The sequence below is a fragment of the Gossypium hirsutum genome, chromosome A08, assembly GCF_007990345.1.
Source record: "Gossypium hirsutum isolate 1008001.06 chromosome A08, Gossypium_hirsutum_v2.1, whole genome shotgun sequence".
NCBI lineage: Eukaryota > Viridiplantae > Streptophyta > Magnoliopsida > Malvales > Malvaceae > Gossypium > Gossypium hirsutum.
In genome coordinates, this window is record NC_053431.1 from 18,527,965 (window position 1) to 18,534,870 (window position 6,906).

Consider the following 6,906-nt stretch of genomic DNA (forward strand, 5'->3'; position numbering starts at 1 on the left):
AAGTGGAAATGGGACCGAGTTGCCATGGATTTTGTGACAGGATTGCCATTGACACCGAGAAAGAAAGATGCAGTATGGGTTGTGATTGATAAGCTAACAAAGTTAGCTCATTTTATTCCAGTTCGTATGGATTATTCACTTGAAAAGTTGGCTGAGTTATATATTTCAGAGATAGTCAGACTACAAGGAGTACCATTATCGATTATTTCAGATAGAGACCCGAGATTCACTTTGCAGTTTTGAAAGAAGTTACAGGAAGCTTTGGGCACAAAGTTGAGTTTTAGTACAGCTTTCCATCCTTAGATCGATGGTCAATCAGAGAGAGTTATTTAGATACTTGAGGATATGCTCAGATGTTATGTCTTAGAATTTCAAGGTAGTTGGGAGAAATATTTGTCGTTGGTAGAGTTTGCTTATAGTAATAGTTACCAGTCGAGTTTGAAAATGGAACCTTATGAAGCTTTGTATGGACGTAAATGTCGCACACCTTTGTATTGGATAGAGCTTAAAGAAAATCAGATTTACGGGGTTGATTTAGTTAAAGAAACTGAAGAGAAAGTGAAAGTTATCAGAGATTGCTTGAAAGTAGCTTCAGATAGACAGAAGTCTTATGCAGACTTGAAAAGAAAAGAGATTGAGTATCAAGTTGGTGACAAAGTGTTCTTGAAAGTATCCTCGTGGAAGAAAGTTTTTAGATTTGGCAAGAAAGGCAAACTAAGTCCATGTTTTATTGGACTCTTTGAGGTGAGTAAAAGAGTTGGACCATCAGTATATCGATTAACTTTGCCGCCAGAGTTAGAGAAGATTCATGATGAGTTCCATGTGTCCATGTTACGTCGTTACCATTCTGATCCTTCACATGTGATTTCACAGGCAGAGGTTGAGATTTAACAAGATATGGCTTATGGTGAAGAACTGGTAAAGGTTTTAGCTCGAGAGGTTAAGAAACTAAGGAACAAAAGTATTACGCTTGTGAAATTATTATGGAATAGGCATGGGGTAGACGAGGCTACATGGGAGCCTGAAGAGGTTATGCAAAAACAGTATCCAAATCTTTTCACAAGTAAGATTTTCGAGGACGAAAATCCCTAATGGGGGAAAATGTAACATCCCAAAATAGGGCCTAAACGAAATAGTGGTTGCGAAACCATGAATCCGAGATAGAAAATTTTATTTTGATTAATTTTTATAATTTACTGAGTGATTAGATGCATGTGTTTGGGTATCGATGGAAAATTTTATAGATAGCATGCTTAATTTGCCTACTAGTTCTTAATTGCAAAAGTTGATAAACAGGAGTTTTAGATGCTAAAGGATTAAATTGAAGAGTATAATTGAAGTAGAGGTCCTTAAATAGTAATTAGACCATTAGGTTTTCATGGACAAAAATGGACATACATAGATAAAAATAACTGAAGTTTTAATGAAGGGTATTGTAGTCATTTGGTAATTAAAAGATTAAAAAAGGGAAAAAGATGGCAAAATGTGCCCATCTTCTTCATTAGGTCGAAATCTCAAGGGTTCTTCATAGCTAGGGTTTTTTCAAGCTTCCAAGCTTCATAGTAAGTGATTCCAAGCCCCGTTTTTAATGTTCTTTACGTTTTTGAAGTCCCAGTAACTTGATTTAGCTTATTCTAGCAATAATTTGACCTAGGGTTCATATTTGGAAAAATACCCATAGGTGAAATGTGTTTATTCTGATGTTTTATGGTAGAATATGAAGCTTGAAATTATGTTAAATGACTTGAGCTAAGCGATTTTAAGCGAGAACGAGTAAAACGACATAATTGGTAAAAATACGTAATGGTCCTAAGTACATGTTAGAGTGGGAATTTGATGTTGCCGTACGTAAATAAATGATCAGCATGTCATGAAACATAAGAATTAGGGATAAAGTTTCATTTCCGAACCTTGGGGAAAAAGTGTAAATATGCAAAAGTTTAGGGGCAAAATCATAATTTTTCCAAAGTTAGAGTTAAGGACTGTTTTGATAAATGTGAATATTAAATAAGTTAAATTTTCTATTATAGATCAAGAAGAATGAAATTCGGGGTTAGACCGACGAAAAAAAGGCTGAGGACTAAATCAAAATATTTGTTCGTATTTTGTATCGGGGTAAGTTTGCGGTAAATAAATGCAATGTTTTATTATTTATAATTAATGATGTTATTTTTTAGCATCTATATATTTATTTTGTAAATTTATTCCTTGATGGTTCAAGCAAGAATTGACTGAGAAATGATACTTAAAAGTCCCGGTTGAACCTTAGGAATGTGTAGGATACAAATGTCATGACATTAGGGTTTAAGGATACCAAGTAAGACCATGCCAAGGCATGGCATTGGTAAGTTCATAAGGCAAGGATATCATGTAAGACCTTGTCAAGACATGGCATTGATAAACTACTATAAGGCAAAGATCCCATGTAAGACCATGCCAAGGCATGGCAATGGTGAGTTCATAAGACAAGGATACCACGTAAGACCATGTCAAGAGATGGAAATGGTAAGTTTAAAAAGGAAAGGTACCCGTGTATCCTTAGTATTCCAAATGGTTCAACGGAAAATCCAAAGGGTGTACCAAAGGGAAGGTAAGATAAGTCCATGTTCGAAAGGTTCAGGTTATCTTGATAATTCATTTAGAATGTTGTTATTTATTTACATGCAAACTTACTAAGCTTTATGCTTAATCCTTTTTCTTTCTCTCTTTTTTTATAGCATAGCAAAGCCAACTCAGAAAATCGTAAGGACGTCAGAGTTCGCCTCACACTGTCAATGAGTTATCTCGGTATTTTGTGACTAGAAATACTTTAAGTTATGGCATGTATAAGGACTTGGCTATTTTGTGTGTATGTCCTTATGATATGATTAAAGAATGCCAGGTGAATACTTGGTAATTATTAGCTTATGATATAGCTAAATAAGAACATGTTTTGGTATTATGTATGCCTAAATGAGGTTTGATGCAAAGAAACTATGATTGAGTAAGAGTTGGTCATGGAACAGTTAGGAAGCAGCAGCAGTGACATGGATTTGAAAAATCACTAAAAATTGTAGAAATGGAATTAAATGGTGAATAAGATATAGAATTAAAACTTATTGAGTCTATTTTTATAAGAAAGAAACAAAGCAAGCAAAGGAAGTCTATTTTTTGAGATATTTAAATTTCCGTAAGACATGTTTAGAGTGACTTTGTGATCCCCTATTCAAACTTTGGAAAATCACTAGATATTGTAAAAAAATATTTATAAGTCAAAGTTCATATGTCTAGATTCCTTAGTGAGTCTATTTTCATTAGAAGCAAATAGAAATGTTATCTGATTTCTTTATAATGAGATAATCGATTTTTAGTGAAGAGAGACCAGGTCCGCTGAACTGCGAAATAGGGGAACCTTTATAAACTGTACTAACTGGCAAAACCAAAAATTCTCGAAAAATTATGTTAAGAAGATATATGAGTCTAGTTTTAGGGAAAATTTACGAATTTAAATTTCATGTTTTGTAACTCGAGTTATAATTAATTTAGTGACTGTTATGCAGATGGACAGTTTTATTATGAATAGTGAAATAAATTATTTTGATTTATGTAAGTAATCGAAAAATTTTTAATGTTCCCGGTTTGGTCCTGAACCATTCCAATTGCACATTTTAGGGCCTAAAGGACCCTTTTTAGGTATTTATTGGATGAATATGAGTGAATTAATATTTGTTTATAAAAAGTAATTTTTTTATGCCCCGAACAGGTAAGATAAGTCTGGTAACGCCTCGTACTCGACTCCAGCGACAGTCTCGAGTAAGGGGTGTTACAATGATAGTCATATACGACCTTGAGAGTTTAAATAAGGCCAGAAGGTTTTGTTGTTTAATTCAAGGCTGAAGTTATTTCCCGGGAAGCTGAAATCCTGATGGAAAGGACTTTATACCATCTATCGAGTTTATCCTTATGGAGCTCTTGAATTATTGGAAACACAAAAAATTATATACTTTTTCATACCCATTCTTACTTAAATTCATGCAAATCCGGTTAAATTCTTGTCAAAAAATAATTAAATATTATAAAATAATTAAATTGTGTTAAAAATATGAACATGTGAAAATAGTTAATTTTATACTCAATTTTGATTAAATTTGACTATTTTCGACAGATTCACGCAAAGGGCGAAAATTAGCTCGGCTGACACTGTTGAAAGCACAAAATTAAGAAGCAATTTGAAGTATCGAGGCACATGAATTTCCAGCCTAAGACGGTCCAGAAAATGTGTATTAATTGATAATTAATTAATTTTAATTTATTCCACATTTAATTTGGGTTAAATAAATTATTTTTAATTAATTATGGAGAAAGGGTCCAGTTGAACCGCACTGGTCGAACCATATTGAATGAATTCAACCAGCCACTAATTGGGAAGCCCAGAACCGTCCATATGCTGAACCAAATCAGCATTTTAGGTGATTAAATATGCTTGCAAAAAGGCCCTTGAAAGACTTCTAATCTGCATTCAAACCCCACCTTTAATTGTGGCTTTGTAGATTTGCCCCAGGCCATTTTTAGCAAAGTTGAAAATCTCAATTTTTGCCAAGTAGATAGCCAGCCATAGGGGGGCTCTTTGGCTTCTGGAATTTTATATTTTTACCAGCCAAAATCATCTATAAAAGCCACCCCTTTCTAATCATTCAAACCATCACTCATTCCACAATATTCTCTCATTCTCTCTTCTCCTCTCTCACTTTTCTCTCACTTTTTCCATCCCATTTCCCTTATTGTTCAAGTGCCGATTTCTTCTCTTGGAAAAGAGGCTCTCATCAGCCATTTTGGAGCAGCAATTAGGTGTTCATAAGCCACCTTGATAGCCGAGGGCAATGAAGAACGAAGAACGGAGCAACTAGTCAAGCCACGGAGAAACACTGGATTTGCTTCTTGTTCCCTATCTCTTCAATTTTTGTTGTTGTTTTGACAAACATGTTTATGAATATTTATGTTGTTATAGGTATTAGTAAATTTCTTGGTTAAGTAAAATCAATATAATTGTTAAATAACTAATGAATTAATTATTTAAATGGATTGAAATTATAATTAATTCACACAATACTTAATCAGTACATATTTATTCTTCTAAGGTAGCTGAAGGTTAAATTAGCAATGTATCTGGTGATATTATCACCTTGCATAACTTGCAAGATTATTGTGATTAAATTGTTTCAAGGTAAGGATGCCTTGTTACCTCACATAGTCTTTTATATGCTTATTAGATTTAATTAATCGTTTGAATTGACTTAGGGATATACAAGAGATTAGTTCAATGTAATGAGTATGTATGTGCAATAACTGTTTTCTTATTACAATTTGTTTAGTCGATTGAATTGACATAGGGATATGTCAAGAGATGAATGGATTTTTGTATGTGAGTATGTTCAGAAGCTAGCCAATTACCGAGTTGCCATGAATTTATTCGTAACAATGTAAACATGAGTTTTATTATTCTAAGTTAAAGGAATATAATTAATCCAACACAAGTATGTTACCTTGATTAAATCTTATTTGAAATCGTGCATTAGAACTCCTTTTTTTATTTTAATTATTTACTTAGTTTTTAAATAGTTTTTGACCATCTTTTAAAACCAAATTATTTTTACCTCACCAAAGTGTTTTACAATTAATTTCATAAATAATTCTTTTTACAATCCCTGTGGGTATGATAACTCGACATTACTTGTCACTTTATTACTTGTTGTGATTGTGTACACTTGTACATTTTTTCGTCGTTCCATGTTTTTGGTGCCGTTGCCGGGGACTATTTTAAAAAGCCTTTAATTGTGAATTTTTTGGTTTTACATTTTGGTTTATTTTTCTGTTTAATTTTTAACTTAATTAATTTTTCTCTGATAATTTCAGGTGTTTATGAATAATGACCAGATTATTGACTTACTCTTTGTAGACCTTGAGATAGAACGAACCTTTCAACAGTGAAAAAGACTAGCGGACCAAAGAAAAATTTGAAAATTCGATCCAAGTAAATGGAGCAAACCCTGTTCAAAATCCTATCCTTATTACTAATGATAAGGATAGAGCCTTAAGACAATATGTTGTGCCAGTATTTAACAATCTTAATTTGGGAATTAAGAGACCCGAAATCGAGGCACAACAATTCGAGCTGAAGCTAGTCATGTTCCAGATGCTTCAGACTGTGGGCCAATTTAGTGGAATGCCTACTGAAGATCCTCATCTTCACCTAAGACTATTTATAGATGTGAGCGACTCTTTCAAATTAATTGGAGTACCCAGAGATGCTTTACGATTGAAGCTGTTCCCGTACTCACTAAGGGACAGAGCTTGAGCCTAGTTGAATTCATTGCCACCAAACTCAATTTCTACATGGCAAGAGTTAGCCGAAAGATTTCTCATGAAGTATTTCCCACCTAGCAAGAATGCGAAGTTGAGGAACGAGATCACTGCCTTCCAACAAATGGATGATGAGTCCTTATATGACCCATGGGAATGATACAAAGAACTATTATGAAATGCCCTTATCACGAAATCTCACATTGCATCCAACTTGAGACATTTTATAATAGTCTCAATGCTCAAACGAGGATGGTAGTGGACGCTTCTGCTAACGGTGCTCTCCTTTCTAAGTCTTATAATAAGGGTTATGAAATCATCAAGAGGATTGCCAGTAACAATTATCAATGGCTAACCAATCGAGCCGCGTCAGGAAGATGAGCCACTGGAATACATGAAGTGGACGCTCTCACTTCACTTGCATGTCAAGTATCATCAATATCCTCAATGCTTAAAAATCTTACTACTAAAGGGTCTAATAGTTTTGCAGCACAGCCACCAAATCAATTTGAAAATATAGCCTATGTTTATTGTGGGGAAGGGCATTTGTTCGAAGAATGTCAATCG

General features: G+C 33.9%; 1 non-coding gene across 1 annotated transcript; it reads right to left on the minus strand.

The window, feature by feature from the left end:
• Positions 1 to 6,430: 6,430 nt before the first annotated feature.
• LOC121205763 (small nucleolar RNA R71) lies at positions 6,431 to 6,536 on the minus strand. The gene has a single exon (XR_005900838.1). It is a non-coding gene; the product is annotated as a small nucleolar RNA R71 (small nucleolar RNA).
• Between the last annotated feature and the right edge of the window lie 370 nt (positions 6,537 to 6,906).